Source organism: Schistocerca gregaria, chromosome 3, assembly GCF_023897955.1.
Source record: "Schistocerca gregaria isolate iqSchGreg1 chromosome 3, iqSchGreg1.2, whole genome shotgun sequence".
Classification (NCBI taxonomy): Eukaryota; Metazoa; Arthropoda; class Insecta; order Orthoptera; family Acrididae; genus Schistocerca; species Schistocerca gregaria.
Window position 1 is genome coordinate 301,177,109 of NC_064922.1, and position 11,172 is coordinate 301,188,280.

Sequence of the window (11,172 nt, forward strand, 5' to 3'; positions counted from 1 at the left end):
ATCTGGAACACCCAGACATCTCTTCTTCTCTGCAGATATGAGTGTGGCAGCTCGAGTATAAGGACGGTTGTATGGTGCGGAAGTTGCTAGTCTGATACAGGCTGTGAGTTGTCAACGGAGCGCGTCGTTAGGTGTCACTACACATGGTTGCTAGTTTGAAATCTCACTAGGAGATGACTTGAACTGAGCTTCTATATGTTTCCGTGGCAAATCAGACCTCAAAACTCAATTCTCTTACGAGAAAATATATATAAAGTGTGTATCATAATTAATGGCGTACATGCATACAGATGAAAGTACACGATACAAGAAGCAAAAAAGTTCCAGTAAACACAGAGTCGAAAGTGCGTACCTTAAGAGCTGCGAGAAATTTTTCGTCTTCGATACTGTGAAACAAATCTCTTCTACTGCAAGTACTTTGCTTTCCATATTTTGAGAAGTGGTAGTATGGACCAAAACATGAAATGACCGAGAGATTCTAGGCGCTACAGTCTGGAAACGCGAGACCGCCGCCTTCTCAGGTTCGAATCCTGCCTCGGGCATGGATGTGTGTGAAGTGTTCAGGTTGGTTAGGTTTAAGAAGTTCTACGTTCTAGGGGACTGATGACCTCAGAAGTTAAGTCCCATAGTGCTCAGAGCCGTTTGGACCTAAACAAGAAAAAAAAGTCCAATAAACATGTGCTCTAAAATGCATTCGTTAATAAGTATGAGCATTGGTTCATCTTTGCTACTTTGGAAAACAACTCTTTTAATGAAACTTCCTGGCAGATTAAAACTGTGTGCCCGACCGAGACTCGAACTCGGGACCTTTGCCTTTTGCGGGCAAGTGCTCTACCAACTGAGCTACCGAAGCACGACTCACGCCCGGTACTCACAGCTTTACTTCTGCCAGTACCTCGTCTCCTACCTTCCAAACTTTACAGAAGTTCTCCTGCGAAGTTTCATATCAGAGCACACTCCGCTGCAGAGTGAAAATCTCATTCTGGAAACATCACCCAGGCTGTGGCTAAGCCATGTCTCCACAGTATCCTTTCTTTCAGGAGTGCTAGTTCTGCATGTTTCGCAGAAGAGCTTCTGTAAAGTTTGGAAGGTAGGAGACGGATACTGGCAGAAGTAAAGCTTCGTTAGCTCAGTTGGTAGAGCACTTGCCCGCGAAGGGCAAAGGTCGCGAGTTCGAGTCTCGGTCGGGCACACAGTTTTAATCTGCCAGGAAGTTTCATATCAGCGCACACTCCGCTGCAGAGTGAAAATCTCATTCTGGAAACTCTTTTAATGATCAAGTACTCGTAACCTTTGAGGTATGCGTTTTAGAGCATATGTTTGCTGCACATTTTTTTCTAATTTTGGTCCATACTAGCAGTTCTCAAAATACGGAAAGCAAAGAACTTGCACTAGAAGGGATTTGTTTCACAGTATCGATGAATACTTGCTCGTAGCTCTCAAGGTACGCATTTGTCGACCCTATGTTTACCGATACTTTTTTGCTTCTAGTTTCTTGTACTTTCTATGTATGCGCTTACGTCATTAATTAGGATACACCTTTTATATAACTTTCCTACGTGCTTCATCTTTGCGTGTAGGAAATGACATGGAAATTGCTTCTCAATCGTGGGAGAAAAGTACTTTTCCTTAGTGTTGCGTGCCATTCTCAGTTGACTCATTGTTGTGAAAATTTGACGCCTGTTGTGAAGCAGTCGGGCATGCTGAATCGCTGCAGTCATCTCCAAGAGTTCTTAACCCCTGTCCATTCACCACTGGTGGCCGCGTGCATAAGTGCGAAAAGGTCTCTCTTGCCATGTTGAAATGAGATGCGCAGCCGCCACCGACTATTGATCTTGCTACCAGCATCTGAGCCGGACAGTCATTGCCCTGATAGTGACGTGCTGTTGCTCCTCTCTTTAAGCCAGATTCCTCGCCTCATGTTGTGTCGCCACCGTCACCTGTAGATACCAGTCCTCATGCCGCCTTCCATTATCTGAACGAACACACACATACAGACACACACTTATACGATCTAATTATACAAGTCCACTGATGCAAAACAGCCCGCATGTCGTGGTCGTGCGGTAGCGTCATCGCTTCCCGCGCCCGGGTTCCCTAGTTCGATTCCCGGCGGGGTCAGGGATTTTCTCTGCCTCGTGATGGCTGGGTGTTGTGTGTGTTGTCCTTAGGTTAGTTAGATTTAAGTAGTTCTAAGTTCTAGGGGACTGATGACCACAGATGTTAAGTCCCATAGTGCTCAGAGCCATTTGAACCATTTGATACAAAACCCGTTTAAGATGACTGTGTCATACTATTTAACATTACAAAGAAAGAAAAATAAAACATACATGAAATTTACAATGACTGCGACTTCTAGAAACAAATTAAATTGACAAACAAACAAAATTTCTGACACTACCTTGGGTGCCTTCCTTAACTAACTTTACATTAACTTTGATAGTCATAAATCTTTGGTGAATTCACAATTCCTGACACAATAATGTTAAAATAGTCCGAGAATACTGAAAAATATAACATCATAAGCAAAGAAAACCTGTACACCTTAACCAAGCACTTACAGAGAAACCTAAAAAGAGCTTAAAATGAAGTCACACGTAGTCACTCGCCTATAAATCCACCCACACTGTTAGTTGGTTTATGTTTAATGTTGTTTTATGACAGGCGCTAATAGTGTTTCCTCGTTCATATCCTTAATTCTAAGCTAGAACCTTCACGCGTAAAGTATAAAAGCGTCAAGTAAATCTACTACGTGCCTCATGAAACATGCAATATAAACTAGTACTCGCTAGTGTCACTATTACACATGTACAAGACGAAAATCTTCGATACATCTACTCTCTTCATGCGGCTCTCTTAATTTTGTTGCCTCATCTATGTGCCCTACACTACGGCATTAATGGCTGGCCAACTATCGTTATCAATCATCTCCCTCTCCTATTACGCGTCACAACGTAAAATCTACTCTAAAAATTATCAGATTCCCCTCTGAATCTCGTTCTATAAATGCAACAAAAGTCAATGCGCATCTGCATAACATCCATGGTAACAAAAATAGTGAAGTGCGGGTATTGTCACACCCGTAACTACTTGAACAAAAAAAAAATGGTAAGCACAAACACCGATAAAGAAATACAGGTTTACTCAGTAATCAAGTCAAAATATTAGAAAATTGTGATGGTTCCTGATGTGACTATTCCGGCTTTCCCAACGCACCTGTTGCAAATATACTTCTCGGATTTGCTGCCGAATCACATTGTGCAAATCCCAGAATATTTCGTCGATACAACTGGTCGCCCTCTTCTGGTAACGGTAGTTGCTGTTGTAACTACCGCAAAAAGCAACTGATGATAATCAGAACAGGAGCGGATAAAACGCATGCACGGGATGATTTGCGTTGATTTTTTTTCTTTGAGGGGGGAGAGGGGGGGACTAAACAATCAGATCATCGGTCTGTTGTCCGCCCCGATAACTGATTGGTCAGCGTGACGGATTGTCTTCTTAGGGGCCCAGGTTCGATTCCCGGCTGGGTCGGAGATTTCCTCCGTTCAGGGACTGGGTGTTGTGTTGTCTTCATCATTTCATCCCCATCCGGCATTCAGATCGCCCAATGTGGCATCGAATATAATAAATCCTTCACCAACGCGGCCGGACCTGCCCTGCAAGTGGCTTTCCGGCTACTGAAGCCAAACGCTCATTTCACTTCATTTCATCGGCAGTTGTAGGACGCTCCTGTGGTTAAAGGTGAAGTAAATCTTAGCAGTGCGCTGCGTCAAGTCATGACTTGGATGTTCTTGTTTCCCTTGTTTTAATTTAAAGGCAGCCTGTGCTGGATTTCATGAGACGCTTAGTTGAAAAAGTTCATAAGATTGTCCGCCATATGGATATGTATGAGCAAATAAACAACGTAGTCCCAGAGATATGATGCTCATAATAAAGTCCTCCTGTAACACATACGATACCCCGTGTTCAGGCCGTTGTGTATGACTTTGTATGCAACAGCAAGGACGGGTGGGCTATAGATGGTGAGCCAACTGTTGTCGGAGGAAAGCTAGACAGGAGTAGAACTGGTTAGCGAGCATGTTAACACGTAAACAGATGACTTACTTAACTTGTATTCCCCAAAGTGTAGGAAGACTCATTACAAATAATGCAATAAGAAAGAGAGTCCAGCTCTCAGTGTCAACAAGAAAGAGACTCTGTGAGCTAAGCACGAACAATGGTTTTGGAGGCAGGACTAGGTGAAGTCTGCATATCGTTATGTAGCAAAAAAAGTCTCTGAGAACAAGTGGGCTGTATCACTGCTGCTGGCCGTCCTGTATTACGGCGGCAGAGGACGCTCATGGTACGGAGCCACTGGAGGCGTGTCTCAGCGGGCGCAGGTCATTGGTGTCGGATGGAAGCTTGTAATTCCTTTGCCAACGTTGATGACCACGGGCTGGTATAACTACGTGTTATCACCCAAGCAATGCTCCAGTACCGCTGATTTATCAGCTTGGCCCAGGCATACACACTGGTGCACCTGCGAAAGCTTTTGGAAACTTGTGATAAGTTCCTGTGGGACCAACCTACTGAGGTCATCGGTCCCTAGGCTTACACACTACTTAAGCTAACATAAACTAACTTACGCTAAGGACAAGACACACATCCATACCCGAGGGAGCACTAGAACCTCCGACAGTGGGAGTCGCGTGAACCGTGGCAAGGCACCCTACACCAAGCAGCTACACCACACGGTGATGGACCTGCGTGATATAGTGCAGGACCCCCACGAGAATGCAGAAGTGCCGCAACACGATGTGGTATGGACTTCACTAATATCTGGAGTAGTGCTGGAGGAAACTGACACCATGAATCCTGCAGGACTGTCCATAAATCCGTAAGAGTACGAGGGGGCAAAAATCTCTTTTGAACAGCACATTGCAAGACATTCTAGACATTCTCTATAATGTTCGTGTCTGGGGAGTTTGGTGGCCAGCGGAAGTGTTTAAACTTAGAAGAGTGTTTGTGGAGCCAATCTGCAGCAATTCTGGAAGAATGGGGTGTCGCATTGTCCTGGTGGAATTACCCATGTCTGTCGAAAGGCACAATGGATGTGAATGGATGCAGGTGATCAGAGAGGATGCTTACGCACGTGTCACCGGTCAGAGTAGCATCTAGATTATACGAGGACACATATCACTCCAACTGTCCACGCCCCACACTATTAAAGAGTCTCCACCAGCTTGAACTGTCCCCAGCTGACATGTAGGTTCCGTGGATTCATGAGGTTGTCTCATACGCTTGCATGCCCATCCACTCGATACAATTCGAAACGAAACTCGACCGACCGGGCAACATGTTTCCAGTCACCAACAGTCCAATGGCGGTGTCGAGGGGCCCAGGCGAGGCGTAAAGCTTTGTGTTGCGCTGTCCTCAAGGATACACGAGTGTGCCTTCGGCTCCGAAAGCCCGTATCGGTTATGTTTTGTTGAATGCTTCGCACGCTGTCACTTGTTGATGGCTCAACATTGAAATTTGCAGCAATTTGCTGAAGGGTTGCACTTCTGCCACGTTGAACAGCTCTCTTCAGTCGTCGTTAGTCCCGTTCTTGCAGGATCTTTTTCCGGCCGCAGCGGCATCGGAGATTTGATATACTACCAGATTCCTGATATTCACGGTATACTCGTGAAAATGGTCGTCCGGAAAAATGCCCACTTCATTGTTACATCCTGCGCCGACTATAACACCACGTTCTATCTCACTTAAATCTTGATAACCTTCCATTGTAGCAGCAGTAACCGATTTAAAAACTGCGCCAGACACTTTTTGTCTTATATATGCACTGCTGACCGCAGCGCCATATTCTGCCTGTTTACATATTTGTGTATTTTAATACGCATGCCTATACCAGTATCTTTGGTAATTCATAGTATGATGGTGGCGATCAACACAACATTATGGCTAATTCTGCAGGTCTGCCCAGTTTAAGATTTCCCACGTTGGATGGGGTCTTGTATACGCCACGTTTCCTAAGGCCAAGACCATCTCTGACTGAGCACAACAAATTACTCAATTTCGCTGATGGCCCAAAAACACGCTAGCTCTCGTTTCTTTTGAGGATTCTTTATATTCTTGAAGACATGCATCTAAATTACGGGCAGGACGCTGTAGCAATGGATGCCTGCGCATCTTCGTTTGAAACCCTACTTTGATTTGTTTTAAATGGAATACATGACGTATTTATCTGTCAGAATTGGTGTTTTGCTCGAATATCTTTCTTAGATGTTATAGCTCACGAGGTTGACTGTCTTTAACTGACACAACATATGCTCTATATGCCAGGGTGCGTAATTCACAACCGTGTTGTGCAGGACGATGATGGCTCGCGGCCTGCAAATATAAGTCTCTGTGAGATGGTTTGCGGTTGACACTATATCCCAGTGTACCATCCGCTTTTCTTCTAACCATGACATTCAGGAATGTTAATACGTCATCTGTTTCCATTTCCATAATGAACTGCATATTCGGATAGAGTGACTTTAGATGCCCGAAACACATACGCAATGTCTCTGGTTTCGAGGGGCTACACCAGAAATGTATGTTCTGCGTAACGCCAGAAATTTTGGAAATTTGTGGTAAGGTCTTATGGGACCAACCTGCTGAGATCCCTAATCCTATACACCACATAATCTAACTTAAACTAAGTTACGCACATCAGTAGGCCTTTCTGCTGCTCTCGGCAAGAGATATTATGAGACTCCTTTCCTCCAACTGAAGTACCTTGCCACACATGCGTTTCTCCTGGTCCTGAGATGATGAATTTCGACGCCGCCACACAATTATCATCAGTCTCATCTTGCAGCATTGACAGCAACAACTACCACTGCCCGAAGATGTCGACGAGTTTATTGACGAAATATTGCGGGATTTGCATTATTTGATCATAGAAGTGCATCTGCATGGTCGTTCCGGATAAACTTCGCAAAGCAATTCTTATATGCAATATCCATTTCTGTTATCAAATACACACATAAAAAAAAAAGGTTTTGCATCACCCCGGCTCCCAGAACTCCTGAAGACAGGCGTTGACTGTGGATATTGTACCACAGACACAGTCCCTTTGACTGCTCAGAGGTGTCACTAAACCCGCCCAAAGATGTAAACAACCGTGCATGAGCAGCGCCTATGGGGGTCCGACAGCCGATCAGTTCCAATCTTTGCACCTGGAAGGAGGTACCAGGCTCGTGTTGTCTGTAGTTCAACCATTCATAGGCGGTCAATACTGGGGATGGATCGCTTCCGAATTTTTAATTTGTGCTAGGAAGGGCTCTCAACAAAGAAGTGTCCAGGCGTCACGGAGTGAACCAAAGTGATGTTTTTCCGACATGGAGAGACAGGAACTGTCGATGACATGCCTCAGTCAGACCGCCCAAGGGCTACTACTGCAGTGGCTGACCACTACCTACGGATTATGGGTCGGAGGAACCCTGACAGCAACGCCAACACGTTCGTGCAGCCACAGGACGTCGTGTTACGACTCAAACTGTGTGCAAGAGGCTGCATGATGCACAACTTCACTCCCGGACGTGCATGGCGAGGTCCATCTTTGCAACCACGACACCATGCTGAATGGACCGCTCAGGACTGGCATCACGTTCTCTTCATCGATGAGTGTCGCATACGCCTTTAACCAGACAATGGTCGGAGACGTGTTTAGAGGCAACCCGGTCAGGCTGAACGCCTTAGACACACTGTCCAGCGAGTGCTGCAAGGTGGAGGTTCCCTGCTGTTTTGGGGTTGCATTATGTGGGGCCGACATACTCTGCTGGTGGTGGTGGTCATAGAAGGCACCCGAATGGCCGTACGATACGTGAATGCCATCCTCCGACCGACAGTGCAACCATATCGGTAGCATACTGGCGAGGCATTCGTCTTGATAGACGACAATTCGCGCCCCCATAGTGCAGATCTTCTGGATGGCTTCCTTCAGGATAACGACATCGCTCGAATAGAGCGGCCAGCATGTTCTCCAGACATGAACCCTATTGAACATGCCTGGTATAGGCTGACAAGTCTTGTTTATGGACGACGTGGCCCACAAACCCCTCTGAGGGAGCTACGCCGAATCGCTGTTGAGGAGTGGGACGATCTGGCCCCAAAGAGTCTTGTTGAACTATCGTCTGGATGCAACGATGAATACAGGCATGCATCAATGCAAGAGGACGTGCTACTGGTTATTGGAGGTACAGGTGTGTACAGCAATGTGGACCGCGACCTCTGAAGGTCTCGCTGCATGGTGGTACAACATGCAATGTGTGGTTTTCATGAGCAATAAAAAGGGCAGAAATGATGTTTATGTTGATCTCTATTTCATTTTTCTGTACAGGTTCCGGAACTCTCTGAACCAAGATGACGCAAAACTTTTTTTGATGTGCGTAGGTGGTCCTTAAATTCTCCTTGTCTTGCGAATAATTCATCCTCGGTTTCTTTCTGGACCGACATGATTTTGTTGAGTCTTTCTTCTATCATCTTCTATCACCTTTTGGAGCTTGTGATCCTGCAGCACACTTCTAAAGCATAGCTCTAAGAAATACTTTAACAAAACATTCAGTTATGCTGTCAGTAATATAGTATCCCTTATGGCTAGATGTTGTTCCTAGTATGTGTCGTGGATAGTAGTATTGGGCTCTAATTGTTCTCATAGTTTAGTAAGATCAGTCAGCTACAAAATGAACACCAGATACGGTAACAGGTTCCTGACCTTCAGTAAGACCACTGGCAATCCCAACACACTGCGGCGTGGACGGTTTATGTCAAGCCTCATACATACTTCGGCGGTCCAGGCGTACTCTCACGTGGACAGAAATCAACATTACAAATACTTCACGGTAGTTGGAACCACCTACGACTCGGACACACACAAAAGACACTCCTTACACATCGACGACAGTGGTCACCTACCACGTTCTTCACCTACTACACACTCCAGTTCATTTAGTCCACTCCTCCTAATCCAGCTTGTCAGAGCCATGTTCCATGTCCTTTCCTCTACTACCTTATTGCGCATGTTGAAATTTTGCCATGCTGTAACATTTAGAATGTGAGTTAATGTTATGAGCATACGGAGCCCAAATATAAAATTCCTTTCTCACTATTCATTGATAACAATGCGTGCATCTGTGCGCCATCTCAAGTGCTTCCTACCTCTTTAACTAAAAAGAAATTTTACCAAATTGTTTCGCTTGACAGGGTGGCATGCAGGACTTTGCCTCAGAACGTCACTTACTCCACCCAGCATTCACCTTAATCAATGTTATACGAACATACATCAAAAAAGGAAAAAAAGTAAATTGTTAACCATTATCGTGAACGAGAAACACATTACAAAGTACAGAGAGGGAGAAAAACACATGGTAAGAATAAGAATCACGAAAATATTTGCCCCCCAGAAGCATTCTAATTCCCTTAGTAATCACTACGCACTGTCTTCATGTACCCTTTACAGCAGGATACAGACTCTTAATCAGGTTTCACGTGCTTCTTCAGACAGGACCCATTCCACCGCTTGTGAGACAAACGAAGATCATGGTATCCTAAAACCAGATAATCTCATCAACAAATTTCAAAGTTATCCTCCTGTTGCCCTTCTGAGTAAGAGGTGCATATTACTTGAGATACTCTAGTATAACGGAATACTTATCGAGATATTTGGAAAGGTTCCTATTGAACAGGCTATATTCCCACCAAACTGTAGTTGTGTCATCAAGTACTTTCATTGACAACTTACGTGGAAGCTCGCTTCCAGAAACAGCTAATGACTTCTCACTCATTTTTTTACCTGTCTGCAAGTTATGATACCGTGTGGAGACAGGAGGTAGTCTGTCAGCTTCTCCATGTAATGTCCTACAGCAGAATAACACAACTTCTTGCCAATACGCTAACTGACAGGCCATTTAAGGTAATTACAGACAACACCACTAACGACCAGAAGATCCTTAACAATGACCTACCTCAAGGCTCGGTCCTAGCTCCACAAGTATTTGTCTTACATATTGCAGACATGCCAGCCACTCAGTCCTAATAGTTTGGTTATGCTGCTGACTGGATGACAACACGACAAAATACACTAAGCTCCCTCATTTAAGACCCCACCGTCACATGTGCTGCAGTCAGTTGTCGTTGTGCATGCACTGCACAAGCACATGCGCTTCTGCTGCAAGTCTCGGCACTGCATTATGTGCCAAAATCTGTCAGGATGTATTGTTTACATGTACCACCACAAGTAGGTATTATACCCGAAATAAGGGTAAAATATGCCGAACACGACCAAATAGGCCCAAAAAATTCTAAAAGAGGCAATCACCCACGTTCCTGTGAAGGAGGCCCTACTGCAGAGCCATCAACTGGATTCTTTCTTCCATTTGTTATCCACCTTCATCTTCAGTAACTCTTCTGACACCAAATTTGATGGACTGTGTTGGGCAGCTTTGCCCCTTCATGTTGATTTTGTGCCAAAATGGATCAAGAGTACAACATTCAGTTCTGTAGTGACTTTTGCAGCTGTTGTCGTCTTATTTTTTCTCTCAACATCTTTCCTACTTGAGGGTTGAGTTTCACTCTCTGCTCTGTCACATGTGACATGATTAGGAAGAAAATAAATTATATTGCCGTAAGGAAGCTGTGTAATACCAGTCAGAAAACAACTGTACTTAGAGTAAAAATTGATGTATGATTATCTGGAGAACACTGACTGATTAATAACAGCACTGAAAAGATGGAAAAGAGTGTACAATACGTAAAACATGAAAGCAAGAACAAATACAACACACAGAGCTCAAATTCAGTACCTGACAAAGAAAGCCAGACATCCAGAATCAGAGGAGGAATAGAAATTAAAATATCATGAGTTAAGAGGTAAGTGCTGTTATTCAGTGATAAGAATATCAAATCAAATTTATGAAGTATTTGGCAATGTGACCCTTCTTATCCATATGACATTGCTTCCTCTCTGGCCTGTTTGCATTCACTGGCTTCGTTGGTGAGCGTATCATAAAGCCGACTTAGCTTCTGATGAGGCAAGTTGGCCAACTACTGTTGTAACTGCGGAAGCTAGCCCATGGGGGCGGCAGTTCTCCGTCTGCCAAATGACTAAGAAGTCGTAACCATCACATGCAACAGATTCTACGTTTA

The 11,172-nt window shown here is 44.6% G+C and overlaps 1 non-coding gene across 1 annotated transcript; it reads right to left on the reverse strand.

The window, feature by feature from the left end:
• Positions 1-779: 779 nt before the first annotated feature.
• Trnal-caa (transfer RNA leucine (anticodon CAA)) lies at positions 780-854 on the reverse strand. The gene has a single exon. It is a non-coding gene; the product is annotated as a tRNA-Leu (tRNA).
• Between the last annotated feature and the right edge of the window lie 10,318 nt (positions 855-11,172).